General features: G+C 34.8%; 3 pseudogenes; all 3 read left to right on the top strand.

Moving 5' to 3' along the window:
* Positions 1–23,822, top strand: part of LOC120142861 — a 51,508-nt pseudogene that overhangs the window by 5,580 nt on the left and 22,106 nt on the right.
* On the top strand, positions 425–8,166 carry LOC120142647 (annotated as a pseudogene).
* Positions 11,396–12,879, top strand: LOC120142648 (annotated as a pseudogene).

The raw sequence follows: 23,822 nt of genomic DNA, 5'->3' as shown, positions 1-23,822 counted from the left end.
ATATCACATTAACAATTCTGTTAATTTTTTAGTAAGTGACCAAAATAAAACCAAATCATAACATTATATATGTATTTTTAAAATTAAATGATCAAAACAGAACAAAAATAATAGTCAATGTGCTAAACATGTAGTTTATCCATTAGAAAATTGACAAATTCAGAGGACTTTATCCGTAAGGCAAACACAAATTTTGTTGTAGCTTTTTTAAAGCCTAAAGTCCCACACTGCCCACTCCACGCTCTCTTAGCCTCTCAACACTTCCAGCCCACGTCGATGCCTTCTCCCCCATTGCTCCCCACAACTCCCATTCGCCACCAATTTATTCCATTTTTCATATCTTTATTCTACTGTACCATATTTTCTCCATAAGAACCAAACCGAACTAGAATCATCACAAATTTCAAGAAAAAAATCTTTGTTCAAGAATTTTGATTCGATGATCCAAAAGACAAAGAATTTTGATTCGAAGGTGACGTTTAAGACCAACAATGTCGCTTCTCGTGTTTTCGAGCGCCAAATTTGCACCCCAGCACCCGGAACCAGTGTATAAACATTACCCAACTTTTATTTTACGTTTTTTATTCTGTGTTTTTTCTTTTTTTATTGCCCAGCACTTGTTTGATGATTTGTATCAATTACAACAGGTTTATTGCGCTAGAAGATTTTACGATAATTTAGTTCCTGGTTTCACGATATACGATGTGGAATGCCCCGACAATTCGTTTTTTAAGTTCACGGATGATGGTCAGTACTTTGTGAGTTTCAGTAGGAACCGTCAGGATTTGATTGTTTATAGGCCGACGTGGCTTTCGTACTCGTGCAAAGAAGAGGACTGTGATAATACCCACGAACTCCCTCCCCAAACTAAGAAGTTTGAGAGTTTCTTCACGCAGTTGTATGTTCGATCACTTGCTTCCTGCAACGAGCTTATATGTAAAGACTTCTTTATCTACATGGAGAGTAATCAATTTGGAATTTTCGCCACTTCCACTGCTCAAATTCAAGATGCTCGTGCCTCGGATGGAGCAATCCTTGGGGTCCCATCGTTTGAAAAAATCACTATTCACCTATTGAGGTTAGTCCATTGCACTGTTCTTTGCCAAATCAAGATGAACACTGGTATTAGATATAGAACTCTTTCCAAAAATGGCAATTTAAGTAGTCTGATGAGCAGTGCATTTGTTAACGCTCTTAATTTTGTTTTGTAATGCAAGCAGGTTGCAAGATGGGGTTATACTAGATGAAAAGGTATTTCACAACGATTGTGTCAATTTTACCCATAATATGGGTGCCTTCTTGTATGATGATCTGCTTGCGGTTGTGTCGCTTCGTTATCAAACAATACACATTCTTCAAATCAGGGATTCTGGGAACCTTGTTGATGTGCGAGCTATTGGTGCATATTGTCGGGAAGATGATGAGCTTTTTATAAATTCTAGTTCTCAGGCAAGATGCTTTTGCTTTTATGTTCTATATTTGAGTTTTCTACTTCAAGTATCTTAGGAATTAACTTAGGCATAGGTGATTCCACTTTAACTGTTATTACTTTCTTACTAATAAATTTAAGATATTGGCTTTTTCAACTCATGCACTTCCTGTTAGGCTGTAGAACTCTTCAATGTGGGGTTACTTTCGTGTTTATAAATATTTTCAAGACACATGACTTTCTCATCACCTTGTATCTCTGGACTCTGCCCATAGTTTTTATCATTCATCAGTTTCAAGGAGGAGTGTCTGAACTAACAATCTGACAATGATGATAAAACTTCTCAACTTCTGACAAAAGTTATTTGCATCAGTTGTCAGGCAATCGTGGAGACCTTGCAGATAATGGTATAAATCATGACCAGCCTAATTCAAACAATTCTTTTTTGAGTGGTATCAAACAACGCTTACTTTCATTCATATTCCGGGAAATATGGAGTGAAGAAACAGATCAAACCCGGGTTAGTTAGTCGGTTTTCTGCACTCCCAAAGTAATTTTTATTTCGTTTTGCTCATGTTTAATTATATTCTTTTGAAATTACTTTTTTTTCTTTCACATTTCTGTATATTATCAGTAGCTCTAATGAGCTTTATGAAAAGTTTCAGATATAATTTTATCTCTTGTAATTTCAGAGATTTAATTGTAATGTTTGTTTGCTATATTAGAGGGTCCAATGCCTGAAGAAGTTCTATTCCATTTCCAGGACTATGTTGATTTGGTGATCTTGAAGGTAGAATTTTAAATTTCTTATCTTCTACGAACTTGTTCTGCTGTTTTCTACGAGTCAAATAAAATTTTCTTGTCTGTTCTGTTTAGTTCTTCCATATAAGATTTTTGAAGTCTTATTACACTAGTGGAAAGTAATGTAACAAATTACGCACAACTCTTGTACAGGTGCAATTCTTGGACCGGCATCATCTGCTTATCAAGTTTGGCAGTGTTGATGTGGGGGGTAAGGTTTTCTTGCTTTTGCTTGTACTTGTGTTACTCAGACTTGGTTGTGAGTGTTGGAAATGGTTACGTATTTGACACGGTGTATGTTGATATGTTCATTTTCCCCAAGATCTTTATGTATTTGAAGCTTTTGGAGGAACCTATCTCCACAGCCTCGTTTGGTTATATGTTGGATATGGGTGTCAAACACATATACTTCTATAGAAATGATGAGTCAGAACAATATAGACCTTAGCAACAGTAAAAGTAGGCCTGAAATATTTGAGGAAATATATTGTAGTGGTTTGATGAAAGATTTTCAAAATTCATATTTCTTTATCATAAAACCCTCAACAACTCTTTCTGAATTGGAAAACTGGTTGGTTTATATATAAATATTTGATTGAAATACAATATGATTTGTTGACTTGAAAATTCCAGGGATCATGAAACACTGATCAACTTCCTGCATTCTTTGTTGTATATAATATGGAGACAACTGAAATTGTTGCATTCTACCAGGTATTATTTCATCATTATTATGTTTGTCTTTTCTTGTTTGTTGAATTCTTGAACAATCACATGATCTCTTACTTCATTCAGAATGCAGCAGACGAGCTTTACCTTCTCTTTGAACGTTTCTGTGACCATTTCCATGCAACATCAACAAATTCGACGAATATGAATTTCATATCTTCTCACTCAAATAATATTCATGCTCTTGATCAACTAATGCGCATGAAGAATAAAGCCAACAGTGCCTCGCAGGTGTGAATTTCTTAATTTGAAGTTGTTGCTAGTATACTATTTTATAGTTTTCTTGCATCGTCTCTGGAATTCTCTTCTGATAGTTTTCCTCATTAAGGTTATGCTAGGCACAATAGTGTTGCCAGAAATCATTTCTGGCATGATATCTTAGGTCTTCAATCTTTGGCTTTGTATGACCAAGTCCCTGATCTTTTCTGCAGTTTGTAAAGAAGATGCTATCCTCGTTGCCTTTAAATTGTCAATCAATGAGCCCTTCTCCCTACTTCGATCAGTCTCTCTTTCACTTCGATGAGAAGGTGTGATTCACAGGCTGCTAGTGCTAATATATTCCCATGCTTTCTACCTCATTTTTATTTCGAGGTTCTTTTATGTCAGGCATTTAAGTCCATAGTTTCTCTTTGATCTATGTATACCTTCCTGTAGAAATCGGAGTAAGTCTCTGTAATTTCTTATTCTTTTCAATATGACAGATTACATATTTATATACAAAATATCTCTCTAAAGTAGGAAACTCTAAGAAAGGAAAAATAATAATCCTAGGATATGATCCCTTAAAATAAGAGATTGTAGAAATCTATTTACAAAATCATATCTCTATAGGAATGGTAACAAACCATATCTCTATAGGAATAGTAACAAATCATCTCTATAATTCCTACACTCCCCCTCAAGCTGGAGAATATATATTGTATAATCCCAGCTTGAATAGGAATTTATTGAAAACAGGCTTTGGCAAAGCCTTAGTAAGAATGTCTGCAACTTGTTCTTCTGAAGGAATGTATAAAAGTGTGGATGTCTTTTTGTTAGCTTGATCAGCAATAAAATGCCTAACAATCTCAACATGCTTTGTATGATCATGTTGAATTGGGTTCTTGGCAATTTGAATATCAGATTGATTATTACACAAAACTTCAAAGTGATCATCTTGATTAGTGACAAGTTCTTTCAGTAGTTTAAGTAGCCAAATTCCTTCGCATATTCCCAATGTTAGTGCTCTAAATTCAGCTTCAGCACTACTTCTTGAAACGACAGATTGTTTCTTACTTATCCAAGTTGTAAGGTTTCCCCAAACAAAGGTGCAGTAGCCACTAGTGGATCTCCTTTCAGTAAGGTCTCCGGCCCAACTAGAATCTGTAAAGATCTTAACAGTTCTGTCTTGTGTCTTCTTAAACATTAAACCGTGTCTTGGAGTTTTCTTCAAGTACTTGAGAATTCTATTTGCTGCTGCCATATGCTCTTCAGTAGGATTAGTCATGTGTTGACTTATCACATTTACATGAAATGCTATATCTGGTCTTGTCAAGGATAAATAAATTAGTTTCCCAATTAATCTTTGAAATTTCTCTTTGTCTACCAAGGACCCATCTTCTTTGTTAAATTTCAAGCTTGCCTCCATTGGTGTATCAAACGGCTTAGAACCAAGAAAACTAGTTTCTTTGAGTAAATCAAGTACATATTTTCTTTGGTTGATCACAAGTCCTTCTTTTGACCTTGCCACCTCCATTCCTAGGAAATACCTTAACTTTCCCAAGTCCTTGGTTTCGAATTCCTTATTTAACAACTTCTTCAAATTGCAAATCTCTTCTTCATCATCTCCGGTAAGAATTATGTCGTCCACGTACACAATAAGGATAGCTTTCTTATTTGTAGAAGTTACCTTGATGAAAAGAGTATGATCGGCGAGGGATTGCTTGTAGTCGTTTTTTAGGATGACTTTAGTGAACCTCTCGAACCAAGCTCTGGGTGATTGTTTTAACCCGTATAGAGACTTGTTGAGCTTGCACACCTTGTTACTTCCTTCAACAGACTTTAAGCTAGGTGGCAACTTCATATAGACTTCTTCTTCTAGCTTGTCATTAAGAAAAGCGTTTTTTACATCAAGTTGATGTAATTTCCAATCGCGATTTACAGCCAAACTTAGGAGTACTCGAACAGTATTCAGTTTCGCCACAGGTGCAAAAGTTTCTGTGAAATCTATCTCATATGTTTGTGTAAAGCCTCTGGCCACTAGTCTCGCTTTGTATCGTTGGATGCTACCATTTGAGTTATATTTTACAGTAAAGATCCATTTACAGCCAACAACCTTTTATCCTTGAGGAAGGTCCGTAACAGTCCAAGTAGCATTTTTCTCCAGTGCACAAATTTCCTCTTCAATAACCCTTCTCCATTTTGAATCCTTTAGAGCTTCAGCTATGCTTGTGGGAACTTGTTCTTTATCCAAGTTTGTTGTAAATGCTTGAAACGACGGCATCAATGAATTATAACCAACAAAATTTTCAATAAGATGTTTGGTGCACTGTCTAACCCATTTTCTAATAGCAATAGGGAAATCATCTAGAGTAGGGGAAGTGGACTTACTGATTTCTTCTTCTATTTAACAGCTGGACCCAAATCCAATTCTCGGCAAGCATCAGATTGCAAAATAGCATCAGGAATATGTTTTCTTTTTCTTGTATAGAAACAGAGTTGTTTGATTGGTGTTGTTTGTGGAATATTTTGAATGAGAGTAGGTGTATTTTCAGAAAGGGTATTTAAAGTGGGTATGGGTGAAGTAATGATAGGTACTACCGGTGGATTAATGGGAGTAGTTACAGGTGACAAATTTGTAGGTAAGGATAAAATTGGTGGCAATTCTGAAGGTTGAGAATGAAGAGTAGGATGAGATACATGATGTGGCTGAAAATCCTTCCATGTCTCCCCCTGAATTTCAGCCTGAGTGAAATAGGGATCATGCTCATAAAATGTTATATCCATAGTGATAAAAAATCGTTTTGAAGGAGGATGATAGCATTTATAACCCTTCTTAAGTGAAGAATACCCAACCAGTACACACTTTAATGATTTAGGATCTAACTTGGACTTATTAGGAGCAATGTTTTGGATAAAAACAGTACAACCAAATATTTTAAGTGGAAGAATGGAGGAGATAGGTTTAAAATGGGGAAAGTATTGCAAAAATATAGATTGAGGTGTTTGAAATTGTAAAACCTTACTAGGCATTCGATTGATTAAATATGTGGCAGTTAATAAGGCTTCCCCTCACAAATATTTTGGAACATTAGTGGTAAATAGAAGAGAACGAGTAACTTCAAGGAGGTGTCTATTTTTTCTTTCGGCAATACCGTTTTGTTGTGGGGGTGTCAACACAAGAACTAATCTGAACTATGCCCTTTTCCCTGAAAAACGCACCCAAAGACTTAGCAAAAAATTCACTGCCATTATCAGATTTAAAGAGCTGAATTTTAGACCCAAATTGAGTGAGAACCATGTTATAAAATTGGGTAAAAACACCTGCAGTTTCATATTTATCTTTTAGCAAATAAGTCCAAGTTATCCTATTGTGATCATCAATGAAAGTGATAAACCACTTACAATTATCAACATTCTTCACTCGAGAAGGACCCCAAATATCACTGTGGATCAAAGCAAAAGGGTGAAAAGGCTTATATGCAGAAGGAGAATAAGTTGATTTAATATGTTTGGCACTAGAGCAAACTTTGCAAGAAAAAAAATTGGTCTTTTATGAATGAATAGAACAGGAAAAACTTTTGCAAGATAGTGAAAACTAGGATGACCTAAACGATAGTGCCATATCATAACATTATCAACTTTTTCTAAAGCGGTGAAAGATTTCGAGATTTCGGTTTTAGTAGAGGCAGGAAGAATGTAGAGGCCATTTTGCAAGCTGGCCTTACCAATCATCTTCTTCGAGTTCAGTGCCTGTAAAGTACAATCAATATCATTAAAAATTGTAGAGCAGTGCAAGTCGGTGGAAAGTTTACTAACGGAAACGAGATTGCAAGCCAGATTTGGTACGAAGATGACATTTTTAAGTACAATCTGGTCATTGAGAATAATATTGTCATGTCCTTCTATTTTGCACAAAGAACCATCAGTCGTTTTGACAGCTTTACCAAAGTTTGGAAAAAAAATTGCAAAACAAATCCTTATTACCAGTCATATGATCCGTAGCACCAGAATCGAAGATCTAATTAGGGGATGACTGGGAGGAGAAAAAAATTGTAGCATGAGGTTTACCTTTCGGTTCTTTCATGACCAGATTACCTTCTGATTGAGCAGCAGAACCAGAAAAATTTTCTGGATTTGAAGTGATCTCCGGAGTAAGAGAAGAAGTTGTGGACATCATCTAGGTTGGAAAGAAATTGTAACCTAAGCTGATACCATGTAGAAATCAGAGTAATTCTCTGTAATTTCTTTTTTTTTTTCAATATGACAGATTACATATTTATATACAAAATATCTCTCTAAAGTAGGAAACTCTAAGAAAGGAAAAAAAATAATCCTAGGATATGATCTCTTAAAATAAGGGATTGTAGAAATCTATTTACAAAATCATATCTCTATAGGAATGGTAACAAATCATATCTCTATAGGAATGGTAACAAATTATCTCTATAATTCCTAAACTTCCCTCTATTTTTTATTTGCCCCTTCAAATCCAGTTTATCAATGCCTAACCATTTTCTGGCATGTTCTTGCAGCTAATATCTGCAACTGACCGGCCGAGACAGTCGACGGATCATCCCATCAGGTTCATTTCTAGGAGGCAACCAAACATTCACAAATTTAAGATCAAGACAGGTAGTACCTTTTTTTTTTCATATACGGCTTAATAGAATTTCGCTTTCCATTTACACCACGATAATTCGTCTTTCTGTCTAGGGTTATTCCTTTCCCGCCCTACTCGATTAAAAACCGTAAGTGCATAGTATGAAAAATAATAACGGTTTGACCCTTTCCGGTTTAGGCCCAGAATTCGGTAGCGTGGATGGTCGGAGCAAAAGGTATTCACCTTTCCTGTTCCATCCCTTTTTGCCTTTGGCTCTCTCCTTCATCCAGCCATCTCTGTTCTTGCCACCGTCGGCGGTGAATATCCACTTCCGGAGATAATTTGTAAGTATCTGCTTTGATGGCCACGATCCTCCCTTTCTTTGAAATGTCCCGAGCTAGTTAAAATGTCCAACCATATGAATGCAGATGGTGTAGATATCTATCCGTAGATGGATCACGAGGAGAGTGGGCGGTTTCTCCTCGTAAAAATTTTAAATTTCTAGATAATTTCTTTGTATTTTCGATTCAAAATTTATTTTCGTTCGTTAATTTTTTTTTCATCTTATATGTTCAATTATTGTAACAATTACAACATTAACATACTTTTAATCAAATAAATTAATAAAAACCAATCTAAACAGACTTTTGAAGTATAACTACAAAGACTCGTCCATCTCATTACAACTAATGTGACACTTAAAATTTTCAATTGATAACTATTAATTTTCCCTTAAAAAAATCCAAAACAATTGTAGAAAAGTAGCCTTTTGTTTTTCATTGACCATGTCTCGCCAGAGAATTGTGCAGCAGACCGAAGCAGATTCCGATCCGGTGGCCGTCCAAGAAAGCAACTTGACGTGGAACTGAAGAGTCGAATCGGGAGGAATCGATGGAGGAAACCCCGACTCAGCGTATCCCAATTCGGGAGGTATCGTGAAAACTGCATTTTCACCTTTCTTCATCGTCTTCGTCCCAGCCTTTGTTCACTTGTCCTCGGCCGAGCTTAAACTTCAGTGGAGTTCCATTGTCACGGCTCGAATCGAATTTGGTTCCATCGAGTAAAGTTCCGGTGTAATGCACTTCGACTTCGTCGCCGTCGTTGGGTGTCTCCGACCCTTCACCTTCCTTAATCACCTTCTACTTCGACCCGTTTCCCCATCTCTTGTCCTTCTTCTTCCGTGTGGCTGGCTTTCGGGGACTCGGAGTCCTCTTCCATGGAGCTATTTGCAAGATTAGCTGATGAGAAAATACAAAAAGAAAAAAAATGGGAAAAGATTTGATTCGGACGGCGTTGTGTTCACAGTCGTTATCTACACGGTGATGGAATTAAATCCGCAATTGTGGAAAAGCTACGGAAAGGAAACCATATGAGTTTGAAATTGATGAAGAATGAGTAATCGACAGCTTCGAGAAGAAAGGAGAAAATGCAGATATGAACATTAAACCAGAAAATACTTAAGTTCAATCATCTGATTCACAAGCAAACTCAATTCTTTTACTAGGAGGTCCAAATGATCTTGTTCGCGGAGGAGAAAGAATATCGGGAAATGAAAACACCAGAAAAGATTGAAGGTGGTGGGAAGAAGAAAGAAGAAGGGAATACATAATTCCAAGCCTGTAAATACGAGAGAAATATTGGGAAAGAAGAAGGCCATGAACATAGATGTTCAACTGAAGAACCGGATCCTAATTCCTTCACGACTAAGTCAAGGAGGGCAATAGAGAGTTGGGCTTTGTTAATTTTGGACCCATTTGTGGAGCAATTCATTTCTTTATGGTATAAGTGAATAAAATTCGACTCGGCTAAAAAAAAATCAAATTTTTGGATTAGATTCGACGTTAAAATTTTGACTCGTAATTTTAAAATCTTGATTCAACTTTTTTTTAAAAATGTGAGCTGAGTTATAAAACAAAACTCTAGTAACTCACTTTTTTTTAATAATTAGTGGACTAGTTTTTAACTTTGAGTCGAGTTTCTTAACCTTATATAATATACATATATCACATACGAAAAAAATATGGAGAAATTTATATGTATATCATATATGATTGTAAAAAACTGTTTAAATTAGAATAAAATAGTATCATATAATTATAAATATTTATAATTAAATTTAAACAAAAACTTGAACAATTGGACTTGACTAGGCTCGACTCAAATTTCATAAACTCTAAAAAAAATTCAAATAAAGTTTGGTTTATAAAATAGAACTCGTCAATTCAAATAACTCGAAATTTTTTGACATGACTCTACTCGATCAAATACTCACTCTTACTTCCTTGGTTAAAATGACATTTTATTTAAAAGTTTACAGTCAAATTAATATCTCATCTAAATTGTAGACGTCAAATTAAAAAATATCTTTTAATTAAAGTTTTAAATCATCACCAACAATCAGTTGGTCTAGTGTGATTAGACACTAGGCCCTTAAACAATGTCAGATGTTTGAATCCTGACGTTTGCGAATGGAGCAAACTGGGTTGAGAGGGCCGCCCTCGCCTCTGCAGTATCCGATCTGGATTAGTCAGTTAATAGATCGGATATCAGTGATTAATTCAAAAAAAAAAATTTAAATCATCAAACTATAACATGAATTAAAGGTTAAGTGATTAAAACATAATAATCGATGACATAAATGACTATAATTCATTTAATCCATAATGAAAACAATCCAAATATAACTCTATTGAACTTCATGATAAAAAGATGTTCAAAGAAAGGTCCAAACTAGAATACATGGAAACTTTTGTGAGAAAGTTCTTGGAAGGAACCCTATATAATCTTCGCTGCCCAACGAGGTCTCCCAATTGTGAAAACTATGTACCCCATGCTCAATCCAAAACCCATTGCTGTAATTTTCCAAAACAGTGCTCTTTCAGATCCATGATCATCAACATCTGTAGATGGAGGTGACTCTGATCCCACGTCGTTGCCGCATTTCTTTGACAATGGAAATCCACGTAATCCGGAGATACCATCGGATAATTATCCTTATAGCTTTAGCGCGTTTTTACTTTTTAGTCCTTAAGTGTCCATTTTCTTTATTATTTTGATTTTGAATTTACTGTTTTTATATTATTTCAATTTGGTCACCATTTATGCTATCATGTTTTATTTCGAATTAACCTATTGTAACACCATAATTCAGTCCGATCCAATGATTGATGGATTAAAATGCTACACGGGACCACCGAAGTGGATAGCCTAAAAAATTTCATTTTAAATTGATTGTAAAACATCATATAAAATCTATCAAAGGAAAAAGGAATTAAAACATAATAATCAGAGTTTACAAAATACGAGAGAGCTCCCGAAAAATCCAAAATAATAATACCGAGTTTAAGTCAAATGAAGTTACGACTAAATACAAAAGTGTTTACAATAGTACATGCCCTCTAATATAAATCAAGACGTACTCTGAAGCCTCAGTTGATCTGGAGTAAGAGTATTCCACAGTTCGATCCACAGTAGCACTATTCAACCATGCAGCAGGTTATGCAGAATCCTCAGTTTATGACCATGGCTGAGCGCCTTGGTAATGCATTGATGCAGGTTTAAGCGGATATATGATTTTCAGTTGATTTTATGTCTGGTAGATGAAGTTGAGTTTCATCTTTCTTCAGGATCCAGTTATGTCTAGTATGCTTGAGAGTTTGACTAATCCACAACACAAAGACCAGATTGAGGAAAGGATGTCAAAAAATCAAAGAAGATCCATCATTGAAACATATTCTAGAAGAAATAGAGAATGGCAGTTCCGCAGCAATGATGACCTGATTGATCGAAATACTAAGAGATGAAGAGCATCATAATATCATAAGCATGTTGGCATAACATTTTCTTCTTTGAAATGTATTTAGGATGCCTACGTTCAACCATTTCTTTGCTAAATTACTAATAAATAAAAAAGCATTCTGGTCTAGGTACTGGAATGATAAAGATGTTCTGCAGAAGTTAGGTGAAGCAATGAGTTTTGCTGGTTCGGGAGATGCAGCCACCTCCGCTGGTAACTCTGCAGATGAAGGTGATGAAGAAGGAAATGAGGATGAATCTGTTGTATGTCATTGTGCCAGTGTTGGTGATGTTGAGGTATGGCTCAATGAACACTTTGTACTTATCTTCTTCATGTTCGACAGATAATCTATAAAATCTTGAGTGTATTTATGACGTAGGGTCTAAAAGCTGCACTAGATTCCGGTGCTGACAAGGATGAAGAAGGTTCAGAGGGAAGGACAGCACTGCATTTTTCATGTGGATATGGTGAGGTAAAATAATTTTCTAACTGAACCCATTTTTTCTCTCTTCTCTCTCTCTCTCATATACATACTTAGGGATGTATTCGGTTCAGTTCGGTTTTTTACCAAAAATTGAACTGAATTGAAATAAACGGTTTTTTAAAATTTAAACCGAAATCGAATGGTTAAAAAACTAAAAAAACCGAAATCGATTTTTTCGATTCGGTTCGATTTATCGGTTTTTCAATGAAAAAATCACTTGAAACTATAATTTTTTTTAAAAAAAAATGCATATTCGGTTCAATATGGAATAAATGGGTTCCAAATAGAAAACCCGAACCGAATCAAAAGAATTAGGACTTTAAACCGAATCAAAAACCGAACCGTATAATACCAAATCAAACCGAATCAAACCATTTTACTCGATTCATATCGATTTTTCAATTTTCACGATTTGATTGCTAAGCCCTATTCATACTGTTGCATTACCCAAGATACCATTATCATGTCCGTTATCTGGGTGGGTAAAGCCAACACACATCCGATTTTATATTAGGTGAAATGCGCTCAAATCCTTCTTGAAGCCGGAGCAGCAGTGGATGCTTTGGACAATAATAAGAATACTGCATTTCATTATGCAGCTGGTTATGGACGGAAAGACTGTGTGGCCCTTCTACTGAAGAACGGCGCCGCTCTGTAAGTACATCGAATTGACTGTAAACCATTGGAGCCGTATTGACTTTCTTTTCCCCTGTAATGCGACCTTTTTCTCTTACCACAGAACTCTCCAAAACGTAGACAGCAAGACTCCGATCGATGTGGCAAAGCTCAACAATCAGCCCGAGGTAGTAAAGTTACCGGAAAAATACGCCTTCCTGTGAACTAAATTATATGGCATTAGATTTGAACTCGTCGTTGGCCGCCTAATGCTATGATGGCATCGTCAGCCTCTAAACTTTGAACTTAGACTCGTTGCCCGCCTCCCCCTTTATTTTCCTTTTTATTCCCGCCGTTTCTGTTATTTCCGCGAACTTCACGACATCTTTAAGACGCCAAACAGTATTTTAACTCTTCTTCATGGCCTTTCTCTCTCAAACATTTTGCTTAGGATTCCATCTTCGTTTATACTTTTTTCCTGCTCATTTTACGTTGCGTCTGGCGGCGGATTGAGTTTCAGATCTGTACTGGAATTTAAGATATGGAGGCGGAGAAGAAACAGTCATCGGCCGTATCGGACATGGGAGCTTGGGCTCTGAATGTCGTCAGCTCCGTTGGCCTTATCATGGCTAACAAGCAGCTCATGTCCCCCGCCAGTTACGCCTTCGTTTTTGGTCGGTTGCTCTTTCCTTTCTTTCTTCATTTCCGATCTGCAAAATACTTTCCTAATGTTCATTTCTGGTTTAATTTATACTAATAGTCACTCAACTTGCATAGATTTTTACATTGGTCTTCAAAATAGAATTTTTTTTCACTAATCATTATGGTTAAAAAAGTTGTTTCAGCAAGGATTATTAAATCATCAATGATATCACACGTTTAAAATTCATAAAAAAAATGAGACTATTTGACCAACGTGTTATATCGTTGACTATTACGATGTTGATGTGACAGTTCACAGTAGTGATGTGATAATCCACAATGCTGATATATCAGTCAATCTATCCTTTTTGAGTTAGTAGTTTAGCTCATTTGCCCTGTCATCCGTTGCGTTATCAACCGCTGTCACGTCAGCATCGTGAACTGCCACATAAGCACTATGACGATCAATGATGTAAAACGTTGATCAAAGGGTTATATTATGTTTATTTTCTGAGGTGGAGAGCTACATTAAAAGAAAAAGTAATATGAGGGTAATATTAATTTTTTTAAAAGTACAGGAACCTTTGATCTCTTTTTACCAATTTCTTTTGATGAAGAATACTTTGACGTGATGTTTGTTAATGTCATCTAATGGCATTGATCATGAAGCGAATTATAAATTTATTGATCGTAACATAGGTTTTAAAATTACGGCGACCAAAGTGAAACATTTTAAAAGGTCAACGATCATCATTATTATTTGTCCTTTAAATTAATATAAATTACATGAAAAATACATAGAATCGATGAACCGAATCCATTTGAAGCGATGAAATTTAATTCGACCCGGCGAGATTTAATATTTGCTTCGATTTATGTTTGGTTTATAAAAGCATCAAATACGAGATAGCAATAACAATTTTTTTTCCAGCATAAATTATATCAATAATCACTTAATTTTGTTTTCTATCTTATTTCACTCACTATGCTTTAAATCCGTTCAATTTCCTCACTAAATTTAACATTATTGATCACACAGTTGTTTCTCACTAAACGATGTTATAAATGAATTGTTATATAGATGCAAAACATCGTTTTGGAGGAAATTTTATTTTTCTAAAACAATGTCGTTTTAATGCCGTTAAATATTTAATAGATGAGTGACAAAAAATGCTAATTGTATTAAATTCAGTTATGAAATTGAACGGATTTAAAGTACAATGAGTGAAATAGGAGAGATGGTAAAGGTCAGTAGTGATTGATGTAATTTGCCCTTTTTTAATAATAGGATCGAACAGAACCATTATAATTCCTGATTCTCGCCTACCAAATAAATTGAAGAAGAAAAACTTAGAAACTCGAACGATCAAATTTACTGTATTTATTTACTTATTACGCTCGCTGTAAATCTAAACGCTGTTGGTGATTTCACAGCGACAACGCTAACAGGTTTCCACTTCTGTATGACCGCCATAATCGGATTAGTGTGGAACGCCGGTGGTTACAGTGCCAAGAAAGTTGTTCCTTTGTGGGAGCTTCTCTGGTTCTCCATTGTTGCCAATACTTCAATCACTGCCATGAGCTTGAGCCTCATGCTCAACTCAGTTGGATTTTATCAGGTTAGTTATTAAACATCATTTATATATTAGAGGGGTTTACACTTCGATTTTAACCGAATCAAATGATCGAATCGAAATTTATTTTTAGTTAATTAGATGTTAATTCGATTAAGAAAAATTTTAAAATTCGATTATCGGTACTAAATACAGATTTCAAAGCTAAGTATGATTCCAGTGGTTTGTGTGATGGAGTGGATACTCCATGGGAAACAGTTCTCGAGCAAAGTGAAGGTGGCAGTGACGGTGGTGGCTGTCGGTGTGGGAGTTTGTACGGCTACCGATATCAAAGTAAACGCCCACGGCTTCCTTTGCGCCTGTGTTGCTCTTCTCTCCACCTCCTTGCAACAAATTGTAAGCATATTTTAATCTGTTAAACCTGTAGAATTTTAGTTTTATTTAACTTTGGTATTAATATATGGATTAAATTGATTCATTTGATAATTGGATGACTGAATTGAGTTTTGAAGTTGAATCAAATTTTGTTGGAACAGTCAATCGGGTCCTTGCAGGAGAAGTACTCAATAAGCTCTTTTGAGCTGCTGAGTCAAACAGCTCCGATCCAAGCACTCTCTCTCTTGTTGCTGGGTCCATTCGTTGATTACTTTCTCACCGGCAAATTAGCGTCTACTTACAACTTCTCCTCAACTGCTTTTGTAAGTACTTCTCATCTCTTCAAAGCATCTTAACCATCTTCATCTGACGAGACCAAAATTAAATATTGACAATGGTCGAAATATTAGATTATTTTAAAAAAAATATAGAGATTTATTCGGTATTTAAACTCGAAATTCAGCATGAACAAGCGACTTTAGTGATTAAAATATTGTTATTATCCTTGAGATTTCAAGTTAAGCACTGCCTATGTAGGGGTATGAGTGTTCATTATCAAATAGTTGAAAGTATTTATATATATACTACCTTGTATTCATCTTAAATTTATAATAAAAAACTCAAAATTCACAAGATAATTTTTAATTTATCTAATATTTAAACTTACAATGACATAAATTGTAATTAGACTAAAAATTTGAGAACACGTACTTATCATTCTTTAGTTCGACAACTACTTGATTAAATATTTAATAATTTTTTATATTTTTAAAATTTAAATAATTATTTTTACATGTACCAAAATACTATTAAACCAAAATTATATCGAATATACAAATTTTAACATGGGTCAGAGATCTTTTGGACCCTAAGGAGCTCCTTACATACCTACACATACATAGAATTCATGATCAAATCGGGTTAAATTCGGGTTTGGTGACCCAACATTAATATTTTTTTCAAATTCAGTCATATCTGAAATATAACTCTCAATCTCACGTGTTACACACTTAAGTAGCAAACTTAAATTTGATAGTTTAAATCAGGGATAGTCACAGGCCGGGTTTAATTTTTAGTCCACTTAAACATAGGGATGGTAAAAAAATCCGAATCCGACGGGAAAAATCGAAAACCGAATTAAACGGAGACGAGGAAAAATCGTTTATGCTAAATAGGGACAGGGATGGGGACGGAGAAAAACCGTTTATGTTAAACGGGGACGGGGACGGGTTTAGTAATCCTCGCCCCGATTACTCGATTACCCAACCCGATACCCGACCCAATACTTGGCCCGATAAATATTAAAATTAATTATTATATATATATATATATATATATATATAATTTTAATAAATTTAAATTAAATTAAATATATATATATATAATATTTATATATTTAATTTAAATATATATACCCGGCCCGATACCCGGCCCGATACCCGTTTATGCTAAACGGGGATACCCGTTTCCCCGCTGTTTTCCCCGATTACCCGATGGGGATCCCCGTTTAAATCCTTGCAATTTTTTAAACGAGGACGGATACGAATTTTTTAAACGAGGACGGGGACCAATACTCGGCCCGTTGCCATCCCTACTTAAACACAACCTGAGTATAATTCAATTGGCTTAATTCAGATTTAAGGTATGTTCTCACATTTATTAGGTAAAATATGAACCTAATTGAAAATTTGTATAGGTTGCAGTATACTATAGGAATCATCCTTTAATAAATATTAATTATATTATTATTTCCGGGTAATGTCAGATCAAATATTTTTCATTTAAAACTCGAATTCGAACTTGAATTTTCGAAAAAAATATATATTTATCTTATATAATCAAATAAGATCAAAATCTACCATATTAATATCAAATATCCCTCCCTAATTTAAATTCTCTTAAATATTGGCCAAACCTTCAAATGTAGATGGAAAAACTAACCCTTAAATTAAAAATATATAAAAGAACGAAATTACAATGATGATGAGAGGGTCCTATCCTCCCCCAAGCTGTTCAATTATTTTCCAAGTTATTATTAATTTAAAAAAATGAAATTAATTTTTGTCTTACTTATTTTTATTTTAAATTTAACTTTACTCTTAATTAATTTAATTATTTTTTCAATCTTTATAATTTTAAAATTGTCGACATGCATTTTCGTCCGGCTTTACATTTATACGTTAATTCATATGTATATAATTCATATAGCATATATATATATATATATATATATATATATATATATATATTATATCACTATATTATTATATATTTATTTTGTTATTTTATTTTTCAAGTCCAACAGTTACAGGCCCAAACAGCAAGTAGCTCATTACAACAGTGGCCCAGAAGGCCAAAAAGAGACCTGTCCCGAGACCCGGGTTTTGAGAGCAACTCGAACTGGTCCATCAGTGTGGAACCCTAGGAGAGTTGGGGTTTCTCTCCTTTCGCCCTAGCCCATTCCAGCGCAGCTCCAACCGGTCAACGCGAAGAACCCCTGTCCCAGTCGCAACCAACGACTGGTTTTCTCGGTGCAATAGCAAACAACAGCAATGTGTGGTACAAAAACACCCAACAAACACGAGTTTAGTGCAAAGGGGACTCTCTAAATATATGACTATTTTAAACTATATAAACGCTTATTTAATAGTGGAAAGGGGATCATTTGAAGGATACCCACATGTAACCATAAAGGAGAGTTTTTCGAAGACACTGAAAAAAAAGGGCGAGGAAAATACACGAGAAAATACGAGAGATTACATACGAAATACTGGGGAAAAACAAAGGAAACCAAAAAAAAGAAGAGAAAACATACCTTTTAGAGAAGATCCGGCCTTTGGTAGCTTCACCGGAGCCTTAAAAGTCACAACCGAATCCATCAATTCGCGGTGGCAGGAGAGACTTGTAAGTCTCACCATTCTCTGCGACAAGAAGGAAATAGAGAGGAAAATGAGAGAGCTTTAGGTTTTAGAAAAGTGAAATGAAATTTTGGGGCCCATTTAACTTTGTTTTAGAAATGACACCATTTTAGGTGTTAGGGTCCAACGTGTGGTGTAATTGCAAAAAAGAGGTTTGTGTTTGGTAAAGTTTACATTTCAGTGTTGTGTTTGGTAAAGTTTACATTCAAGTCCTCGAATCCCTACCTTTTTGTTTATTTCATTTTTAACATCTTAGCTTCGTTATTTGCTACTTTAGTCACTAATAGGCTTTAATTCCAGTTTTATTTATTTATGATTTAAGGCACTTTACTTTTTATTATTTTATTTTTGCCACTGACTTAATAAATTTTGACACCACCCTTTCTCTCTCTATGTCTCTCACTCGTCTCGTTGTACTTTATTATTATTTATATATTTTTATTTTTTTCTTTTATTTTTTTCAAGGGTAAACTACACTATTAGTCATTATACTTTAGCTTGGGGACGTATTTTAGCATTGAATTTTAATACGTTTCAATTTTAACATTAAAAGTTATTACATTTCAATTAAGACATTTAGTTGTTAAATAACATTAGGATGATGTGCACTTTGGTATTGGCATAGAAGTTAAATTTCTTTATTATTTTATATTATCATTGTTCTCATCAAATTTAGGATTTTTTTATTTATTTGTATCATTAATAGTTGTCATTCCTAACAAACATTTGTTTTATTTTATCATTCGAATTAATATACTAACTCTTTGTTTTTGTTTGTTTTATCTTTACTTTATTTATGATCTTTTTAGGATAATTTTAATTAATAAAAAAGTAAATAATTATGATTGAATTTTTTAAATTTTAATTTTCACAATTAAAATAACCGACAAATTAATTGGTACTGAAAGGGAGGTTCAAGGGTACTAATCCTTCCTTGACCGTAACCGACTCCCGAACCCGACACATTTCTGATAAAATGCAGATCAGGTAAGATGGTGTCCGATCAGCCTAAATATTTTTTAAAATGATCGATGGTGACTCTAACCCAATTATTCAAGTCGGAGCCCAATTCCGGGCTCAACTGAAAGACTGTCGCGACAGTTTGGCGACTCTGCTGGGGACATGTAAGTGAGTCAGGCCAGAATTAATTTTTGGTTGTCTTTTTATGCAAAAATAATAAATTTTAATTTTAATTTATTTATTCGATTCCAATTATTTATCTTTGATTATTTTTCAAATAAATAGTTGTACTGACGTTTTTTTCAATGATTTCAGATTTTCAAAATTTTTGTCTCAAGCTCTATACCCAAGCTCCGAACCCTTTTTAAGTGGGGGTGAAAGCGACACCCTCATGAGAATTTATTCTCCGCACAGGACTAGAAAGTAACCTTCGAGATTAATATACCTTATATCTTCGTGTGAATTTATTCACCGTATAGGCATAAAAGAATGTATCCTCTCGAGTTTAACTTAGTCCACATAAGCTTGTAATGGGTTTAGGACTAAGGGTCTGGCAAGCCCAAGGGGGCACCAACAATGAGAACTCAAGTACCATTTTTTAGAACCTAAACCGGGAGACCATGGAGAATTAGAGTCCACCCCAAAACCTCATTTCAAACCCTAGGATGCCTGAATTATTTCCTGCTTTATTTTTCGTTCAAAGCATGTGAACCAGAAATTTATGCTGTTAGGACTAGTTCAAAATTAACATGTGGGAGAGAGATCATGTCCGGGTAGGAAAAAAGCATGTGGGGTAGGACTTTTCATTTTCATTATTGTTTTGATTTACCTCACTAACTCTTTTCATTTTTGTTCTCTTTTATTTTATTTTCATCATTTGCATCATTCGAAAGATTTCGAGGTGTTGATCCACTAAAAACGTGTTCATTAAACGTAAATAATCCGTATTAATGGACAAAGGGGTTATAATAAGAGAGATGAAAAGCTCAGAAGTCCAGTTTTGGTCAAAGAATACTCAAGATGGACCGGGATTTACACCGAGCACACCAAAAGTCAACTTTTTGAGTTGGTAAAAATTTGCAGAGGTAATACGAGAAAAGGTTATTGACCTGGAGAGCTCCTTCAAAGACAACAGGCCACTATTAACAAACAAATAGATAAACTTCGGATAGTTCCTATCGATGAAGGGCTTCGATAGCGCCTTCGTTAGGAACAAGCTCAACAGAGAGTGAAAGCCGGAGATGCAGTCCTTCGAGACTTTTTGGGGCAAGGAGCTCGTCACTTGCACAGTTTAGCCAAAGAAACCGGAACGGTTCGACAGGGTATTCAACTGGTGACAGAAAAAAATGGAAGACTAATAAACCTGTCAGATGTTGTTCGGGATCTATACCATTAAAATGTTTTTTGTCTCTTAAGATGTAACATTTTTGTCCCCAATAAGGATTATTTATAATAACAAACACATTTTTTGGATCAATGCATCGAACATTGCATGCATTATGCATTTAAACATATTTTGCATTTTGTTATTTTCATTTCTTTTCATTCACATTAACTAATAAGAGTTGGACACACCTCATCCACATAACACTTGTTCAAATAGAAAAGAGCGGGAATTTTACGATGAAAGTCAGGACATTCCCGAAGTAGAAATTTGTGCAGTTGAGAGTACATCAAAAAGAGTTCCGTCGAGTAAAACGGTTGAAAAATGGGGAGCAAGTGCAGATGAATGCCCTAATCCTCGACATTCTGGAAATAGTGGGGCATCTTAATGAGGCTTTATTCCATTTTGCAGCATCCTGTTTGGACTTGTTTTTTTAAAACTTTCTCATATTTCTTTTTGAAACTTGCTTTTGAACTTTGACATATTTCTTTTTATGAGGACATTTCAATGAATTTATGTTGAGCATTGAATCAAATTTACAACTTGAAATTCTTTGAATATCAACTGAATTAAAAAAACTCTGTAAATGATTCAGAGTTATAGATCTTTGATAAAGTGACATGATCAAATAATGATCCTTGATTTAACCTCAGAAGATACACCCGAACACCATATACTTCTCTCGCAAAAAACCGAAATAGTCTTCTCCTCTCATAAAAGAATGAAAAGAGGCTTGGTATTTAGATGTGTATAGGTGCATACAACATGGGGCATCTTTTGCATATGACAATTACTATACTTTTTGTTTAAGACGTTCAATGATGATAATAATCTTCACAGATGTAATAGTCGAGTAGGTGAATCTAGTTTAAGTCAGCTGCATGGAAATTGAACTCTAAGGATGAGATTTCTTGACTTTCAAAAACACCTAGACTATAACAGGCTCTTCTTGACAAACTTAAGAAATTAGATCTGTATACCCAGATTATAATATTATATATATACAATAAAGCTTAAGTTATCCATCTAAAGCAATTGGTTAAACTCCCCGGCTTTATGGATAAGATTCAGCTAGTCTGATAAAGGTTATTATAATATATAATAAAGTTTGAGTTGTCCCGCTAGAGCAATTGACTAAACGCCTCGACTTTATGGATAATATTTAGCTAGCCTGATAAAGATGATTATAATATATATACAATGATATTAAGTTGTCCCTCTAGAGCAATTGGTTAAACGCCCCTGCTTTATGGATTCAACTAGCTAGACAATGGCAAATTAAATTTATCTAAATAAGGAGTTTCGGTAAAAATGGACTAAAGGAGTTAAGGAACACTTGTTATAGTCAAATACACAAGAGCACTCAAGAATTTCATTTTTACACCGATATTTCTGCACTACCTTTGTTAGAGGAGCTTACAAAACTTGAACAAAAGGAAGATTTTAGAGAACTGAAATAGAAGGTCTAGTAATTGATAATGCTAGTTCCGTCATTTTGTCTGCATCCAATTAAAATGTCAAGCCAAAAAAAACATGTTGCGATATTTAAAAAAAATGACATTTTGGGTGACCGAAACCTTAGAAAAGAGGCCAACCTAAAGCCAACTCATCCATTTGAACATTTGTCAAAAAGCTATAACTCTGAAAGCATTAAAAGAGCTATTTATTCTTTTGATATTCTTTAAACTCATGTTTATAATTTGATTTGATTTGATTGCCAGCCTGAATTAAGGGGTAATGTTTTAAAGAATTATTATATTTTCATTTCCTTTTTTCCTTCCTAAATAAGAGAAAGGAAAAAACATTTTTAAACATGATAGTCTCAAATGTGAAAGGCTGCAACCCGAGAAGAAAATGGGGCATGATCAATTCCAAGGATCAAGATCGGCAGACAAAGCACGAGACTCCGTCCAAGGCTAATTTCATATTTCATGCATCTTAGACATACTTAATAGCATTACATTTATCTTTTTTCACATGCATAATTTTTGTAGCTTTCAGAGTTAAGTTTCGACTTCATGACGAAAGATACTCGATTAGAAAGCTCTTTTAAATATCGATGGTGGTTGCTTAACTCAACAGTGAGAAGCTACACCTCAACCGATTTTACATATCTACAGATCTCAAAATCAGTTTCAGATGGGTTCGAGAGCCAATTCAGAATGAATCCAGTTCATCTTAACTCAATAATGAGTAGCAAGTTTCCAGTTAACATTTTCAAACCATATTTCAATTCCACGACGGAAGATATCTAGGTGACACAGTTTATCAGTGGGCTTTCCCGTGAAGGAGAGTGTTGAAACATTTTAATATTTCGATATAACAAATTAAGTTAAATGAATTTTAAGATTTTCCAAATGATTTTCTAAGTATATTCGATATAACTATTCGAATATCAAAACATTACTCCAAATATTTCAAAAATCATTTTTGATCCTTACTTAAGTGTAAAATTAAGTTTTAATCATAAAACAATTTCAAAATATTTTACAAAGTATTTCGAACCAATTCAAAGCCAAAAATTCCAGAATACTCAGAGGGAACCGATTCCCCCCCATAGGAGGAACCGATTCCCCCCTGAATGGTTTGGCTCCGAGATTTCCAGAATGCTCGGAGGGAACCGATTCCCCCCAAGGGGGTACCGATTCCCCCTTGTTCAACGGTCGAAATATTTGAATTTTACACTTAGGGAACCGATTCCCTATGAGAGGGAACCGATTCCCCCCACTGTCCAAGCTGTTTTATTAAATGTTTTCACACTAAAACGACTATAATATCTTCTCTAATTATCCCCAACGTTCAGAAGTGATCCAAGGTGTATTTAAGCAAGCTTAGAAGCCATTGATCAAAAACAAGAAACATCAAGCAACTAGAATCAAGAGAGAATCAAAGAGAAAGCATCAAACCTCAAGTTTGAGCATTTCAAGCCCATTTTCATTCAATATTCATTTTGCTTTCAAGAACACTTTTTGTGCTCAGTTGTATTCATCTTTGAGTGTTCTTTTCTTTGTTCTAGAATTGTGCAAACATCTTACCTTGTGAGGTTTTCTTGTAAGTTTGCAAATTTGTAATCTTCTCTTTGAGAAAAGAGTGTTCTCAAGAGTTGGGGTATACTCTTGAGGGAATTGTAAGGTTATCTCTTTGGCCTCAAAAGAAAGAACAAATTAGTGAATTTGTTGGAAAATCCTTAGTGTGGATAGCTAAGGTAGTGGACGTAAACTTTGTTTGAGAAAGTCGAACCACTGTAAATCGCTGTGCAATTACTTTCAATTTTCTGCAAAAGCTTCCACAAAATTTTTATTGCCAATTCACCC

This window comes from Hibiscus syriacus, unplaced genomic scaffold (assembly GCF_006381635.1).
Source record: "Hibiscus syriacus cultivar Baekdansim isolate YM2019G1 unplaced genomic scaffold, ASM638163v2 tig00110831_pilon, whole genome shotgun sequence".
In the NCBI taxonomy this organism is placed as follows: Eukaryota; Viridiplantae; Streptophyta; class Magnoliopsida; order Malvales; family Malvaceae; genus Hibiscus; species Hibiscus syriacus.
Note: the sequence above shows the minus strand (reverse complement) of the source record. Positions and strands in the feature narration are given on the sequence as shown.